Raw genomic sequence first — 18,086 nt, forward strand, 5'->3', positions numbered from 1 at the left:
CCTCACACTGGCTCAGAGAAAACTGGGTGGCTTGCAAAGACTGGTAGGAGAGGAAAGGAATAAATACTTTTTTTATCTGCTAAAAGAAGGAAATAAATATTTGATAATTGTTTGTTTAGCAGTTGTTTTAATCAAATTATTGTAATGCAGTGGCAGGTACAATTAAGGTATAATATGTACATGAACTGAGTCTGAAGTCTGAGTCGGTGATGGCAGCTGACTATGACTGGAGGACAGTTCATCATGAGTGGGTAAGCCTGCATAATGAGGGAGAAGAGATTGGCCTCTGTGACGCAGTGTCCGGTGACACTAACCTTCTGTCCTACTGTTCTCTGCTAACGTAGAGGGTGAATGTTGTTTAAGGTGAATGTAAGGTTTCTTTCTTGTAAAATATTTTCGAGCGCATTTTTGTTGCTGAAACTTTATCTTGTGCATTTGAATTAATTCCGATATTGTCACTTAATTCTATGCATTGTTTCATCAGACTAGAACATTTAGAGGAGCTCAATTGCATTAATGAATTGCATAGTGATAGTATTTCTTGTCATTTAAATATTTCAGTCAAAAATGTAGAGAAGGTGCTCCTGTTTTCACCATTATAAAAACTCTGTTTCACCAGTTATATTTACTCTCATAAAAGTATTGTAATTGTATTGTTCTGTTCTGTGACAGTCTTGAGTGACACGTTTTCTTTTATTGCACTACACTTCTCCAGAGGCCAGTTCAGCACACAAGGATCCTCAGTCAAACAAACACTGCAATAGCTTGATAAAAGCCACTTCTCATCCTTTCTCTTAATGTTGGTGCTACTATTCTATGCAAAGGAGGCGCTTTGACAATTAATGGTGTAATCATCTTAAAGAGAGTCTTCATGAAGGTGTGCGTGGCAAGCTCTCCACTGGCAATTGACCGAGCTTTTGAAGAAACCAATCTCATTCAACAACCATACAAATTGCACAGCGTAAGGCACATGAAGCAAAATTCGTGAGCAGATAGACACAAAACAATGTTGCTTCACATTATTTGCAAAGCTGTTTTGCTTGTCTAACCACCTCTCCCTACTTTGCAGTGAGCACATATATTTCATTTTCTTCTCTTATATTTTCCTTGATATTTTACTATCCCTTTCCCCCATGTGGAGATGTATCCACATCCAAAACCCCATGTTTCACCCTGCATTTGTGCCAGTTTTACAATCTGTGTAAAAGCCTGCCTTACACAGGTCTAGTGGTACAATCAGTCAGTCTATGTTATTTATACAGCTGTGCACAGTGGAGTCATGCTGAGGTTATAAGTTCAAGCCTCCCCTGGAGCCATTAAGTCTTCTGAATGTTTTCCACTCATAAAAAGTTCATTCGCCGTAGCAGTTTCACTGTGACTTTGCAGGTAAAATATTCTTAATGAGAATAATATTTTGTATGCGATAAATAACCGCACCAGAAAATATTGGAGAGAAATGGCTTGTCGCACTATTTGCAGCAGACACTCAGACACAGAAATGTCCTGTCATTAAAGAAAATTTATGAAGAAGAGGAGTGACATCATTGCAAAGGTGATATTTTCTGATGTCTGTCTTGGTTAATAATCATTTGCGTGGGAATTACTTCTGTCATTATTACTAATACTGATAAAAACAGAGAACTCACAGCTCTCTGGACGTTGGTCTGGACTCTAGAAAGTGTTTTTATTTGCAAGCGGCTCTGGAACTCAACACCTGTTGATGGGTCACTTCTGTCAGACACATCAGTGGAACCCAAGCCCACCTACACACACATTCACACACACTGATAGATATACTGTACACCTACACTCTCACACACATTTACACTCACAGACACATCACACATTTATACACACAATCAGACACTTACACACTCACATACAGTGCCTTGCGAAAGTATTCGGCCCCCTTGAACTTTTCAACCTTTTGCCACATTTCAGGCTTCAAACATAAAGATATAAATTTTTTATTTTATGTGAAGAATCACCAACAAGTGGGACACAATTGTGAAGTGGAACGAAATCTATTGGATTTTTGAAACTTTTTTAACTAATAAAAAAATGAAAAGTGGGGCGTGCAAAATTATTCAGCCCCTTTACTTTCAGTGCAGCAAACTCACTCCAGAAGTTCAGCGAGGATCTCTGAATGATCCAATGTTGTCCTAAATGACTGATGGTGATAAATAGAATCCACCTGTGTGTAATCAAGTCTCTGTATAAATGCACCTGCTCTGTGATAGTCTCAAGGTTCTGTTGAAAGCGCAGAGAGCATCATGAAGACCAAGGAACACACCAGGCAGGTCCGTAATACTGTTGTGGAGAAGTTTAAAGCCGGATTTGGATACAAAAAGATTTCCCAAGCTTCAAACATCCCAAGGAGCACTGTGCAAGCGATCATCTTGAAATGGAAGGAGTATCAGACCACTGCAAATCTACCAAGACCTGGCCGTCCCTCTAAACTTTCAGCTCAGACAAGGAGAAGACTGATCAGAGATGCAGCCAAGAGGCCCATGATCACTCTGGATGAACTGCAGAGAACTACAGCTGAGGTGGGAGAGTCTGTCCATAGGACAACAATCAGTCTTACACTGCACAAATCTGGCCTTTATGGAAGAGTGGCAAGAAGAAAGCCATTTCTCAAAGATATCCATAAAAAGTCTCGTCTAAAGTTTGCCACAAGCCACCTGGGAGACACCCCAAACATGTGGAAGAAGGTGCTCTGGTCAGATGAAACCAAAATCGAACTTTTTGGCCACAATGCAAAACGATATGTTTGGCGTAAAAGCAACACAGCTCATCACCCTCAACACACCATCCCCACTGTCAAACATGGTGGTGGCAGCATCATGGTTTGGGCCTGCTTTTCTTCAGCAGGGACAGGGAAGATGGTTAAAATTGAGGGGAAGATGGATGCAGCCAAATACAAGACCATTCTGGATGAAAACCTGTTGGAGTCTGCAAAAGACCTGAAACTGGGACGGAGATTTATCTTCCAACAAGACAATGATCCCAAACATACAGCAAAATCTACAAAGGAATGGTTCACAAATAAACGTATCCAGGTGTTTGAATGGCCAAGTCAAAGTCCAGATCTGAATCCAATCGAGAATCTGTGGAAAGAGCTGAAAACTGCTGTTCACAAACGCTCTCCATCCAACCTCACTGAGCTCGAGCTGTTTTGCAAGGAAGAATGGGCAAGAATTTCAGTCTCTCGATGTGCAAAACTGATAGAGACATACCCCAAGCGACTTGCAGCTGTAATCGCAGCAAAAGGTGGCTCTACAAAGTATTAACGCAAGGGGGCCGAATAATTTTGCACGCCCCACTTTTCATTTTTTTATTAGTTAAAAAAGTTTCAAAAATCCAATAGATTTCGTTCCACTTCACAATTGTGTCCCACTTGTTGGTGATTCTTCACATAAAATAAAAAATTTATATCTTTATGTTTGAAGCCTGAAATGTGGCAAAAGGTTGAAAAGTTCAAGGGGGCCGAATACTTTCGCAAGGCACTGTATATACACTCACACATGCTATCATCATTAATACTCACATAGACGCAGACACTACACACACTGACAGACATACCAACACATACACTTACGAATATAAAACTACACACTGACAGACACCACACACTCACAGACACACACCATACACACACATTCACAGGCATGCATTCACAGAAACAGATACTACGCATACTCACAGACACACACTTATGGACACCAAACACTCAGAGACCCCACACGCTCACACACTAACAGCCCACACACGCACAGACACCACACACTTCCAGACATGCACCCACACACGCACAGATACCACAAACACACTTATCCACAGATACACAATAACTAACACAAATATAAATACTACTAATACTACAACAGTAACACTATCACTAACACTGACACAAACTACTAATAATAACAGTAATGCTGTTACTAAAACTAACATTACTACTAGTGTTAATACTCTAACAGTAACACTATAATTATAATTAATATTAACATGAATATGAACATTAAAACTAAAACAATCAGTAGTGCCACTGTCATTAATACTCAAATGAACACTAGCATTAAAACTACCAGTTGTACTCTCACTAATATTAACATAAAGACACTGATATTAGTATTAGTTGCTGCCCGTGACGTCACACCGCTCTCTGTGACAAATGCAAGACACTTAAACGCGTGCAGTGACGGGGCGCCTGTTGCCGCGGTTACCATTCTTATGATTTATAAACACTGGAAAAATGCATTTAAACTGTTACTTACATACATTTATGAACTTGAAATATCATTTTCTAGCTCTAGGATACAGTTACCTAAATAATAATATGAATAATCATTGTGTAATTTCGGATTGAACATTATTAACCCTATCTATCTATGAATTGGCTTCATTACTCAGCTCTCCTCCCCACTGATAGCTAATGTGTGGTGAGCGCTCTAGCGCACTATGGCTGCCGTCGCATCATCCAGGTGGATGCTGCACATTGCTGGTGGTGGAGGGGAGTCCCCATTACTGTAAAGCCCTTTGAATGGAGTATCCAGAAAAGCGCTATATAAGTGTAAGCAATTATTATTATTATTAACCCTAAACGCACTATAGTAATTGGTCGATACAGTCATTATCGTCCTGGCCAAATTTCCCTTTGGCCCTTACCAATCATGGCCTCCTAATAATCCCCTTTCTATGAACTGGCTACATTACTCTGCTCTCCTCCCCACTGATAGCTGATGTGTGGTGAGTGTTCTGGTGCACTATGGCTGCCGTCGGATCATCCAGGTGGATGCTGCACATTGTTGGTGGTGGAGGGGAGTCCCCATTACCTGTAAAGCGCTTTGCGTTGAGTGTCCAGAAAAGCGCTATATAAGTGTAAGCAATTATTATTATTATTATTATTATTATTATTTATTAACTGTTTTCTAGATATTTAAACAGGATCAAGAAAAGAATCAGTACTCACCAATTGGTGAAGTTAATCGATTTTTCTATGGTTCTTCAGTTGAAATAATTGGTTGTCGATAGATAAGTGATCAATAACTCTTCTCCGTGCACTCCGTGCGCCTCCCGCGCTCTCTCTCTCTGATCCCGGCACTCTGGCTGGTGTCTGTGATGCCACAGCGCTTATTCTGACAGAACAGAGCGCGTCTCTGCTGCATTTGTGTGTCTTTTTCATGAATGCCAGAGGTACTCGAAATGTTGCAAAAAGAAAAGTGTTTTTTTTGTTTTGTAAAAAAGTGAGTGCTGATTTTTATTTTATACAGGAAACGCATGCATGTTGAAACACTAAATTCTATAAATAATTGAGAAATAATAAAGCCAGGAAAACATATGTAAAAATAAAATTTGATCACATAATTTACTTCATTACCTCTGGTGGTTAAATGTTTTTTTTCTGTTGTGTTTTTTTCTCTTGTACCTGTTTCTGATCCTCTGGTTGTAGTTATATTTGTAAATTCTATACGTTTAATAAAAAAATAAATAAAAAAGAGCGCGTCTCTGCTGGAGGAGACTCCTGTCCGGAGCCCGGAGGGCTTTTCATACAAATATAACATCTCCAAAAAAAACAAACCGGGCTGTGAAGAGAGGCGATTTATAACAGTTGGAGGAGGAGAGCGACAAACCGAGGACTGAAATTCATTAAACAGAAAAAAAAAATAGTTTACTTCACAGATTAATGTGTTACAAAGCGTACCCATGTGGAGCAGTAGAGAACGAGCACGAGTCCCTGAAATAAGCGCTTTTAATGATTTTACACGAATCATCAGAGTATAGAAGCCAGGAGGATCAGACTCATGTTCCTGGAGGTTAAAATGTGTGTCCTGGTTTTATTTCCACCCAGCTCTCAGCTCTATAGGTAGTCTGATGATTTAAATTAACTGTATAACTGTTACAAGACTTCATCTAATTGTACATTTATAAGGCTGTCTGTGAGACACTTGTGAGAGCAGCTGAATCCAGGGCTGGTGTAGAATCACCAGAGCACTGCTCAGAGCTACAGACTGGTCAACTGGTCACTGTTGTAGTCACGACCATCAGACCATCGGCTACTAATAATCAATATACTGATCAGAGTGTCAATACTTGTGTTTATTACATAAATACTAAGATGATTCCACACTCACTTGTGTTATAAAACACTTAAAAAACATGTTTGGAAGCTGATATACAGTAAAGAAAGTAATACTGAAGGGCTGGAAGTCCTGGAAAGAGTTAATAGAAGCTTCTTGCTTCTTCCCTGGAACAGAGCCCACAGCTGCCAGATCAGTGACCCCTGAGCCCAGTTCACAGAGAGGAGAACAAGGAGCTCCTCACAGTCTCTAAGAGGGCTGGGAGAAAGGAGAAAAGATGGAGATGTGACTTGAGTCCAGGTTGTTCTGTCTGATATTGTTCATGTAGCAGCACTGATTGTCTGAATATGTTCTGGTTCTGGATTATGAGGACAGAGAACAGTACGGAGTTGAGCTTCTGTCTGAGCTGTGAATCTGACTGAGAAGAGAATAATGATTTTTAATTCTGCCTCTGAGAAATTTTCTTCTTTGCCAAGTGGTGTTACATCCCCTTCAGATACTCTGCACAGACTGCCAGAATGAGAGAAGAGGAGAGAGAGATGGACAGATAAGAGCACACACAGCAAGAGAGACGTCTTGATTTACTTTGAAGCAAGTGTTCATTTCCTTTCTGGAAACTTCAAGAAATTCATACAACTTCTAAAAGATAAAATACAAATCTTGCTTATCAGGACAGAAGAAATGCTGCAAAAAAATGCCAGTGATTTTTTCTCCTTTTAACGAAAAGTGGAGAAAAACGACAGCAGTGCATCTCCGTCGGCTTGATTTAGCTTAATGCATGTATTCACTCCCTTTTCTGTAGATTACAGCCTGCGAAAGATTAAATGAAGTTCTTGGTTACTCTTGGTGACTGCAGAATACTGCCAGTTGGCAGGAAAATGACAGGATTTTATTTTCTTTAACTACAAACATGTGAGTTGTGAAAAGCAACGTGAATGTGTCCCTGTGCAGCTGTTAAACAAAGTGCTGGTGGGTCAAACGCACTCAGGGACGCGCTTCAGATTGTGATGATGTAAACATCATCTCCGCTAAAAATTGAAGGGATTTCTTCGCAAACCCTCTTGAATGTTGCAGGAAATCTTCATGTTTTACTCGTGTGGAACTACAACAAGTAAACAATTAAGTACCTAAGTCAATGTCCAAGAAAACCATCTTCACGTGTGGAATTTTTCTTTAACTGGCTGTTGGGAGAATTCATTTATACACCCGTTGTATCCTTAGCAAAAAGATTTTAAAATTAGAACACAGATTTGTTGGAGAACTTGACAATCCTTGACAATCATTATTAAATGAGCATTATACAAATGTGCGTTGATATTTTTAATATGTACCTTAATTGTAATATATATATGTACATAATTGCTTTGATATGGATGTTCATTTGAAGGAATTGAGGAAACTATGAAGGATCGCAGAACAACCAAAGATACATTTGGGCATCTGCTATTGGTAAAGATGAAAGAGCACCGTAAGTGTGAAGCTTGCATACACACGAGAGAAAAAATCGGTTTTAATGCACTTCATTAAACTGATGGTGTGCTTATCAATTGTGCATTAAATGTACATAGCAGAGGATGGTTTCGATCCATCGATCTCTGGGTTATGGGCCCAGCACGCTTCTGCTGCGCCACTCTGCTGACAGTGGTTGTAGAGTGATTGAACAAAACTGCTCTATCTTTGCTTTCTAAACGTGCGCCCGAGATGAAAAGTCTGAACGGTAATCGCAGACTTCACTTTAAGCACTTGGTCTTTTATAGTACAAATCATCACACGCTGCTCTACATGGGCGTGTCTTCAATATCGTTGAGAACCAAACCTTCTGCTTTCCGACGCAACTGATTCTTTCGTCGTTAATTCCCAAATCTTCAATGAGAATCAGTGAAACGAAAATCAAACACATGTACACACTCGCGTCCTAGCGTGAAAGAAAAATTATGGAAGCAAGAAATAACAAGAGTAGTCTGAACAGCTCCAGCCTATCAACTGCTTTACAAAGTGATCGCTACCTCCACACCCAGTTTATAACACTGAAAATGAACCAGGAAGCACAGCAAAATTCTAAAACCAGCAAATGCATCTGCATACATAAGATGTCAATTTTTCAAAAGTAAAATCTTTAGCTTTGAAAGATTGTCATCCATATATTTTCGTTTTGCTCTTTTTTACATAACAAATTTTTTTACATAACACGCTTTCGAGAAATAAACTGTCTTGTAATGAAGGCTGCTTTAGAAAATGTGTATCTAGCTTTGTTCAATTAAAATCGGGACATCCCAGTGGGCAAAAGATGTAGAATATACGACTATCAAACGCATACCTTAGACGTGTAAATGTGCTCCGTAACTGGTCTAGAATGAAATTCTAATATACGTATATCGTTATACGTCAATTAGACATCTATGATTATATGTTTATTATACATAAATGGTTGGAGTTCTATTATACGGCTGAATTTAGAGGACTATTATACATATATAGTTAAAGGTCTATTATACATCAAAGAAAGATTTTTATAGGTGTAGAAACTAGTAAATAAAGCCAATGATTTGTTTTAGAAATGTATTCTTAAAATATACAATTATTCACACCTGAAAAATATGTAGTTTAAATTATAGATTATATACAATATTGTAATCAACAAATGTCTAATCATCATAAAAAACACAACTAGTAAACTTCAGTTACAAATTCTAGTAACATGGCAATATATATAGTAATGACAAACACGAACTAATTACATGAACACGCTAATATTTAACTCAAAACCACATTTCGATTCAAATATAAATTTTAAAATTTACAACTTCTTTATTTCCACGAAAATATTATTAATGTAGCACAAACGGTACTTTCTAATAAAGACAGAAAGAAACTGTTTTGTGTCTCATGGTGATCCTCCTCTCGATACTAATGAAATGTTTAATATGATCCCTCGAGAAAAAAAAAAGGAGTCAATTTCCGCCTGGAATGATTGATGCCCCATCAAACATTTTGTAATATCCCTGGAAGTTTATACAGTAGAATCCTGGTTCGTGGCTTAAATTCAAGGTAAACAATACTAAGGAAACAAGTTGGAAACTTGATGTCGAAGTGGGATTTAAATCACCCGGAACATTTCACAACATTGGGCAGTATGTGCCAGAAAGCAATGTTTGACATTCCTTCGATAGCTCAGTTGGTAGAGCGGAGGACTGTAGAGAAATCAACGGGGAATCCTTAGGGTGCTGGTTCGATTCCGGCTCGAAGGAAGGTACTTTCTGTGTACTTTAATCAAAGAGTTAAAAAAGCGAATCTGTTTCAATCAGACATTGATCAAAAGCTCAATAAACGACGAAGTAGAGGTTCCTGTTCCGAATTCAGCCCACGTCTGATTGTCTTGTTTTGGCCAAGATCTGATCTTTGAATTAAGGGACTACACTGTCTGCTTTGTAAGTCAAAAATACATACAAATGTCAAGTTTTTTTGTAGATATAAAGGTGTTCTCTGTTTTCAAAGGATAGGTACTTAATTGGCATAATGATTTGGTATTGATTTTGTATCGTTGTATTATAAAGTTTGTGCTTTCTGTGTTTTTATCGTATTGTGAACTTATTTTTTAAACAAATGCTTACAAAGGCAAACACGGCACACATCTGTTTATACCAGTGGTGAATTGTACATTTTTATTAAGTACAAGCTACTGTGCACTTCTGGGAGTATAACAGGTTCGATATAAAGTGGCAAAAATATAAAAGGGGAAAATACCCCACACTGCGTGTAAAGCCCTCGTTGTGACTGTTTTAGAAAATTGAGGCCCAGGATCCAAATCTTCAGTTCTGATTTTTTTAAGTGATACCTTTCCTTCCTGGCGTGGAAGTCACACGATGTGAGCAATTGTTTTTTTTTACGTTACGATCCAAAGAGCCTCAGACGCACTGTAACCAAACCAGGATGGATTGTGCTGGGAGCCGGACTGAGCTCATTCTCACTCCCTGTGCTATAAACAGAATTAGCTCTTCCCCGAACATCATCTACAGCTGCTGGATGGTACTCTGCGTCTTACTGCTCCGGCAATTACTTTGACGAAAGACAGATCACTTGTGCGCTTTTAACCTTCTCGCAGCTACGGGCGAGACTGACGCTCGCGATATGAAAGCACCCGCTGGTACACATTCTCTAACTTTCACAATCGCGACAGACTTCGCTTTTAAAAAAAAGTAGATATAGCCCTGAAAAAAGCATTAGCTTTTTCAGTCTTTACATTAATCTATTTTGAATCAAAGTTTGATTTTTTTTATTTTTTATTGCATTTTACATTATAATAATAATCATTATTGCTTTCACTTATATAGCGCTGTTCTGGATATTCCACTCAATGCGCTTTACAGGTAATGGGGACTCCCCTCCACCACCACCATTCTCCTGAATGATCACAGAGAGTCAGGACCTCGATTTTACGTCTCAGCCGAAGGACGGCACCTGTTTACAGTTTAGTGTCCCCGTCATTGTACTGGGGTATTAGGACCCGCATGGACCGCAGGGTGTGCGCCCAGCGACAGAAACCAGACGTGTTTCGGGCTCGGCTGCGAGCAGGACAATGACGTCACGGGGACAAAGTAGAGGAAATCAAAACGGTTCTATAAAAGACCTGTGTCAGCTGTTGGTTTGCAGTCTGGACTCTAAATCCTCCGATCCGATTTTAAATCTCTCTAATACCTGAGCTGCGGCTTCTTCCGAGTATTTATTCGTATACTTATTATGTGTAAGTGTATAGATGAAACCTTTCATATATTGTTCAGTTTAAACCAAAATGCTTTACTAATACAAGAGAGAAGTATAGTATGAAGGATGTGACAAATTTATGATTTCTTGGAACAAAACGGTTTTTATTTGCATTCGAAATGAAGCGGAATTTTAGCGCGACACACAAACCCTTTGTCTTTTTTAGAGAGTGATTTTTAAACAGACATAAATGTAGAAAACGTGTTTTTTTAGCACTACAATAGTGGCGTAATGAATAACGCGTCAGGCCTCGCGTCAGAAAATTATCAGAACTGTCCTTGTTGTAATTAGCACGAACTGCACAGGCTCTGAATCAGACTATTTCAATTAGTCTGATCATTGTAGGACACGTTAATGTAGAATTATTAATAGGTTTATTAGTTAGTTAGTTCAGGTTTACCCACCTGAACTAATGTAAAATTATTACTTGGTCTGTCTCGTTTGTATATAAATGAATGTCTCTGACAACTTAATGTTAGTTTTATGATGTAGGTCAGGCGTTGACATATGCACGAGTATACAAAATGTCTCACTCCTGATTCAACTCATGTTCTATAGGAGATTGGCGATTCCTCCTGTTTCTCATACAACCATATCAGAACAGAAGCCCGTGTCACCCAGCTGTGATTCAAGATCGACTCGCATCTTTATCCCTTTTTTGTTCGTGATCATTATTTTCTTTAGTTATGATCAATATTGAACTTTTTCTAAATGAAATGACAATAATCAAACATGCAGGCAGATTTTTGAAAAGTATTCGGAATTGACAGGGTGCCCCTTTGGAACAGTCGTCAGAAAATGTGAGAAAATGAAAGTTATGTAAGCTCTCACACAAAGCATTGAAGATTGGAATCTGAGTGTAAAAAAGCTACCCGTCTCCCAATGATAGGCAAGGATACACACCATGACTCGAATAGACTCAGCGAACATTAACACCTATGATATTAAGAGTGCTTTGCACGTGTTGAACTTCAAGAAGGAACTACTACAACAGTTGTGGACATAATTCAATACCACCGGCAAAGTCCAATGCCGGCAACGTCTGAGAAAATAATGTTCACTCATGGAATTTGGTCTTTGAATGGCTGGCGAGAAAATTCATTTATACTCCTGTTGCACCCTCAGCTGAAACATGTTAAAATAACAACGCAGATTTGTTGGAGAACCTGACAAGAATTATTGGGTTAGCACTGTATGTTATTTGGTATCTTTACCTTATTTTATTTATATATTTTTAATATAAATGTTAACATGCATGCTGTATAATCTATTGTCATTTTAAAATATGTTAGCTGTGGATGCGAGGGGGGCTATTATACCTTGTGAAACACGCAAGGAACTGTAAAAAAGGCTGGTATTTGAATAAGATTGGCGATCACAAGAAAACCACAATTTATGTGGTATTATCATCAATATCCTTCAAAATCGACGTTCAAATGAAGGATTTGAAGAAACTATGAAAAAAGCAACAGTAGTAGCAGAGGATTTTGATTTTTGCTCTTCAAGTCAGTAGATCGCCATAGAGTTGCACCCCTACAAATAGCACAAAGGATGAATCCCACCATCTTCATTATTGCTATGTTTGTGCCGGTGAAAGTAGCGTTTGTGCTATTGAAAGCATCTCGGAAGATGAAGGTGCAGTCACTTCCACATGTCATGATATCATTAGATCCGACGACAAGAGCTGAAGCCCCCCAGTCCAAGCCAGCAATGTGAGGAAGAGGGGTATGGAGGAAGGTAGTGTGGCCGAGCAGTCTAAGGTGCTGGATTTAGGCTCCAGTTTCTCTGGGGGTGTGGGTTCAAGTCCCACTGCTGCCAAATGTTAGTATTTTAAGACCTGCAATACGATCAGTAAAAGCGCTTTTTGTTAGGCTGCGGGAAGTGTTTAGAGATAGACTTTCTAAAAGACAGGCTGTCAGCTTAACATCAAGGCAGAAAAAATATTTTGTTTTCTCAACAGAAATTCTCTTTGGCACGTTCAGCTTTATGTAGGGAACAACATCTGCCGAGATCACTTTTGAGGCAGTGCACATGATAGTGTTCCGGCAAGTACATTTAATATTGGCTGTGGTGGTGAGCTGCTTTTGTCTGTGAAACTTTTAATTCTTCACGCCGAATCGTTGGCAGGGGTAAAGCTTATTAAATCTTTGAACATAGCGCTCCATCAGAAATACTTTGTTCGTGATCAAAAGAGATCAGAGGATTAACTTCATGAATTCACATAGCATACCTTACAGGAAAGATTTAAAAGGGGAATTGATTGTGCTTCCTGATGTTGTTCCTGTGGTTTCTTTGGATACAAAGGTGAATGTTCTTTGACGTTCTGCTAGAGTATCCACTGGGTGGGCTTTATCAATTAGCTCGGATAGGTCATCAGTGCTCCGTCTCCGGAAAATAATCAGCACTGTCGTTTTTTCCTGTGCTGTCTTTTAAAACATATAAGATCACGAGTTTACAGATTTCTCAAAATAACAACTATACATTTTAACCCAGCGGTTAGCATTCCTTCAATCCAATAGTTTTACTCTGGGTAAAAAGCAGCGCAATATACAGAGAGATGATATTCAAATATTTCAACGTTCTTATTGGATTACCTGTATGGAGATATCGCTCAGAATTCCTAATATGATTTTGAGTTCAGTTTTGCTTTACTACTTTCAGAGTCTTTCATTGACCTTGCTGAAGCAGAGAAGTGACATAATCACAAATGCGACCTACCTGTGCTGCTGTTTCTGGTTAATAATGATTATTGCGAGGAAAAAAAAAACAGCTCCTTGCATTAAGAGCAAGAGCAACCAACGTGCTCTCTTGTTGAGTTGTTTTTTTTCCGTGGTACTCTTCCTCAGATGCAAAGTTATTTGGCGAGCAAGGACCTCTGAGAAGGAGCCTGAATCCGTCAAGAACTCTGAAATTCTAATATCACATTCCGTCTTGTGTAGCTCAGTGGTAGAGTGCATGCTTTTCATGTATGAAATCCCTGGCATCTTGAGATATCTTATATTGTTGTGCTCACATCGCAAACTTCTATTGAGTGAGAACTCTTTGCCCGTGTTCATAGAGAGCCAGGTTTACACAATTAAATTCAGTCACACACAAAGTGCTACAGTGTTGCTCTGCTGTTTTAAATGTACCTCCAAAGCATTTCGTTCTGTTAACTACCAAATGATTTGAACTAATTTTACGTCATATTCAGGAAATCCAGAGAAGGTCATCAGACTTTTAGTGGCTGTTGAAGAAAACACCTGTTGAATCTCACCAGGGATTTCTTGAGAGATCATTCAGCGAGCAAGTCCTCCCTCTGGACTCCAAACATTTTGGGTTAAACTGTTATCCACATACTCTAACAAAGAGAAATGTTAGTGTCTTCCGGTGTGTGAGCCCATTTCTAAAAAAAAAGTTATATAAATTGAATTGTTCTACTTTTTAGGCTTGCATAGTTTTATTAATATTTCAGTTAAATCTTTTTTTCTGTAGTAACATCAGTTGATATTAATATTAGTCCTGATTTATAATTTTTTGTCATGGTTGATCTTAAGTAATTTTGTAATTAGTTTCAGTTTTGAAAAATGGTGCAGAGAAGCTACCAAAACTGGTAATGTTCATATAATGTGTAATGCAATAGCAGCATTTTGGGTTGAAAACAAAAAGTATATCTTGGTATGAATCCTAACACTTCATAGGCAGCGTTCTAGGACTTCTCGCTTCAGATAAAGTTGTCAATACATCATAGATTTCTACTCAATCAATATCAGCAGTGTTTTCGCTACCGAACGCTAAATATAGATCCTGGCAATACTTTGTGAGATCTTCGTAAGAAAATCCAAAATACTACGGAAGGAATCAAATTTATATGTTTCTTTGGATCGAGAATATGATCATTATGAGATTCAAAACATGCCTGTCTTTTCTTTTTTCGAGGACAAATGGATTATTGAGGTGTAAAGATGGGTTCAAAACCAAAATCACCTGCTATGGCTGCTGTTTCTTCAAATCCTTCAACTGATCATCGATATCGAGGAATAATATATAGTTTCTTCAAATCCTTCAACTGATCATCGACATAGAGAAATAATATTATACAAATTGTGGTTTTCTGTTAATTGCCAATTTGACTGTAATTACATCTTCGTTTACAGATGTCTTGCATGTATCACAAGGTATAATAGTCGCCGTGCGTCCTCAGTTAAAATGTACGGCAAAAGTACAACATTTATGGTTACATCCATATTAAAATGAAGGTAAATATACCAAGATATTAAAATACAATTGTACAGTCCTAACTTAATAATGCCTGTGAAGTTTTCCAACAAATCTGAACTGTAATTTTGAAATATTATAGCTGAGAATGAAAAGAGAGTACAAAGATCAAATTCAATGAGTGAAAATGCACCAGTAGTTCTCTAAACTCAGTTTCTTCCCTGAAATGACTTGCTTGTGAAGCACCAAGCAGCCTTGAACGGATCGCAGAAATCAAATATACAGTACAGATGGATTCAGAGTGTGCTTTCCAACTTTTGTGCAACATTTTCCTTTGATAGGGCGGAGTTGTCTTCACAATCTGGGTTAAATAAAAAGGAGTGACGTCAGTGTTAAACAGCTTTCCTTCTTGGGGAACAACGGTTGTGTTCCATATTTCTAATTATTTTGGTTTCAAGATCGCAATTTAGTGTGAAACATAAAAGCCAGCTGGATAAGCTTTATTAATTTCCCTCACGGGATCAATAAAGTATATACAGTATCTATAAATCTCTTACACGTCATTTACAATGGCCTTTCAACTAATAGCACGTGCAGGGATCAAACCCTAGCTGTTGGTACAGTACAAGTTGCGTAAGGCTCTGTAACGCGCAGATGAGAAACTAACCTCTGCTTCTTCATTATATACACAGTGAGCTATATATGCAATATATATGCCTAAAGAACTGGACAATCAACTGAAGGACCTCAACTGGATGGCCGTACACAAGAGACTGGCCACCAGAGAGGTCCTCTACAGACACTCGCTTACCAGGAACCCGCATTGCCCCCGGGACACGTGTTTCATCGAGGAGACTCAGAAGCACGTGTTCTGGAGCTGCCCCTTCGCCAAGGCGGTGTGAGGCAGAATGGACAACACCATGCAACTCCTGGGGACGGGTGCGGTGCTCAGTTGCCAGTACATTCTGCTGGGGCTGGCACCTACCGGATTGGACAAGGGGACGCAGTTCCTGATGTGGCCGCTGCTGTCCCTCACTAAAAAAGGCCTGTGGGACTCCGTAAAATTTCCAGAGATTCATTTATTTTTAAAGGAAAATCACCAACAGCGGCCGAGATCTACTGGAGTTTTTTCATTCTATACTGCGATTTCTGAAGGGTACCCTGTGAAAATACAAGTTTTGACGAGAAGGGATGGACATATAATGTCAAAAGGCTTGGGGAATTGAACTTTAAGGTGAAGACTGCAGGTTCAGTAGCAGCAGAACCTGATCAGTATCAGTTGACTCCGATATACTTTGAAAATGAACTTGGGGATTTAGAGACAGACGTGCTACCGTTGCACCATGGGGTACTTAATTTAAAAAAAATAGGAAAAAAAATCAGTGTTCCTGGATCTGTAATTGAGAACAACATCTGCACAAGAGCTGCGCAGGAAGAATAAAATGTGGTCTGGGATGAAGAGACTCTCTTCGGAAGAGCGGCGCTCTTCACAGGAGATTTTTTTTTTTGTGAAGCTGATTTGTGTCCTTTGGGGAATTCAAAGGCACTGATTGTTGTGACCTCGTGGCGCAACGGTAGCGCGTCTGACTCCAGATCAGAGGGCTGCGTGTTCAAATCACGTCGAGGTCAGCTGTTAATTTTTCAGGTTCTGCTGGTCCTGAACACGGAATTCACACCATGCAGTTGAGTTCTATCTGTACACCACATAGATAATCTAAACAAAATAGAGCAGTACAGGACACGCAGTGTGGAGCTCACACAGGCTTACAGTCTCCAGCATTGGAGTGGAGGGGAAAAAAAGAACTTTGTTTTTTTTTTTAAGAGAAAAGGCACAGTTCACATCTGCTTAACATCACGTCCAACTTTAGAGACAGCTACATCAGAAAACGGAATCCCGGAAGTTTCAGATAACTTTTTTTAGTACAGGTTCAAGCAAACCTGAAAGTTAATGAGTTTCCGGACACTTTTGTTTTATTAAAAAGTGTCTGAAGCCTGAAAATGTAATTTGGAAAAAAAACCCGCTATTGGACATTAGCAGGTGCTTTTCGTAACGATTTGCTACTTCATGCTGGAAAACAAAGGAAACAGACCCAACGTTTGCTTTCAGGTGCGGTTCATCACATAATATACATGTATTACTGAGGAGTTTGAATAAAATTTACACGAGCCAGGTAGAAGTCGAACCTACAATCTTATGATCCGAAATCAGACGCGTTGTTTATTAAACCGCTGGCATTTTACATGACCTGAATTCCCCCATAGTGTGCTCAGCGCCGCTACTAGTAACGCACCGCTCCGTCTAAAATTTCAAAGTGAGAAACATGTGTTTTCTGATTTTTTATGAGTTTTAAAATATAACCTCTTTAAATCAGACAAGGGGTTTATATTTCGCATTGAAATTCCGATTGATTGAGAATTCAAAGAAAGACTGTTTTCTTCCACAGCACCGTATAATTATCACATCCAACAGACTCTCCAACCTCGGTGGGTGAGCAATTGCTCCGATTAATTAGGTCACGTATCATGTTAAATCACTTCTTCTCAACACAACATTTCCTGGTGCACGTTTTCTCTATGAAAAAAAGACATTTTTCCCTTGCACGATTTCTCGTTTTTTATCAAAGCGTACAGAAATAAAAAAGAAGAAATAGTGTCGCAAAAGAACTCTGTTGCCCTTGGGAGATGTCAAACGCATTGGACATGAAAAATGCCAGACAAAAGCCAGTTCTCTTCGTTTCTCAGTGTCGGGGCTGCTATGTAAAAGAGGCAATTTGCTCTGAGCGCAGGTTCAGCGCTTACTGAATGCAGATGTCTCAGAGCGGTGTGTCCAAGTGGCTGTAAAAGGTGATAGCTGTCCTGTCACCGTAGCTTAGTTGGTTAAAGCGCTTCTCTGTTAAACAAAAGAACCGAGATTCAAATCCCAGCCGTGTCTTTCTTCCTATCTTGTAGTACAGAACGTACCATTTTGGGCACTCACAAAGGGCTTGATTTCGTTAAATGCATGTGTTCATCTCCTTTCTGGAAAACTTGTTTTTGATGAAATTC

At 39.1% G+C, this 18,086-nt stretch overlaps 3 non-coding genes across 3 annotated transcripts; all 3 read left to right on the plus strand.

Moving 5' to 3' along the window:
- The first annotated feature begins 9,243 nt into the window (after positions 1 to 9,243).
- Positions 9,244 to 9,331, plus strand: trnay-gua (transfer RNA tyrosine (anticodon GUA)). Its single transcript is given in 2 exon segments — positions 9,244 to 9,280; positions 9,296 to 9,331. It is a non-coding gene; the product is annotated as a tRNA-Tyr (tRNA).
- Positions 9,332 to 12,580: 3,249 nt separating this feature from the next.
- trnal-uag (transfer RNA leucine (anticodon UAG)) lies at positions 12,581 to 12,662 on the plus strand. Its single transcript has one exon. It is a non-coding gene; the product is annotated as a tRNA-Leu (tRNA).
- Positions 12,663 to 16,598: 3,936 nt separating this feature from the next.
- trnaw-cca (transfer RNA tryptophan (anticodon CCA)) lies at positions 16,599 to 16,670 on the plus strand. Its single transcript has one exon. It is a non-coding gene; the product is annotated as a tRNA-Trp (tRNA).
- The last annotated feature ends 1,416 nt before the right edge of the window (positions 16,671 to 18,086 follow it).

Source organism: Atractosteus spatula, chromosome 10, assembly GCF_055471065.1.
Source record: "Atractosteus spatula isolate fAtrSpa1 chromosome 10, fAtrSpa1.hap1, whole genome shotgun sequence".
In the NCBI taxonomy this organism is placed as follows: domain Eukaryota; kingdom Metazoa; phylum Chordata; class Actinopteri; order Semionotiformes; family Lepisosteidae; genus Atractosteus; species Atractosteus spatula.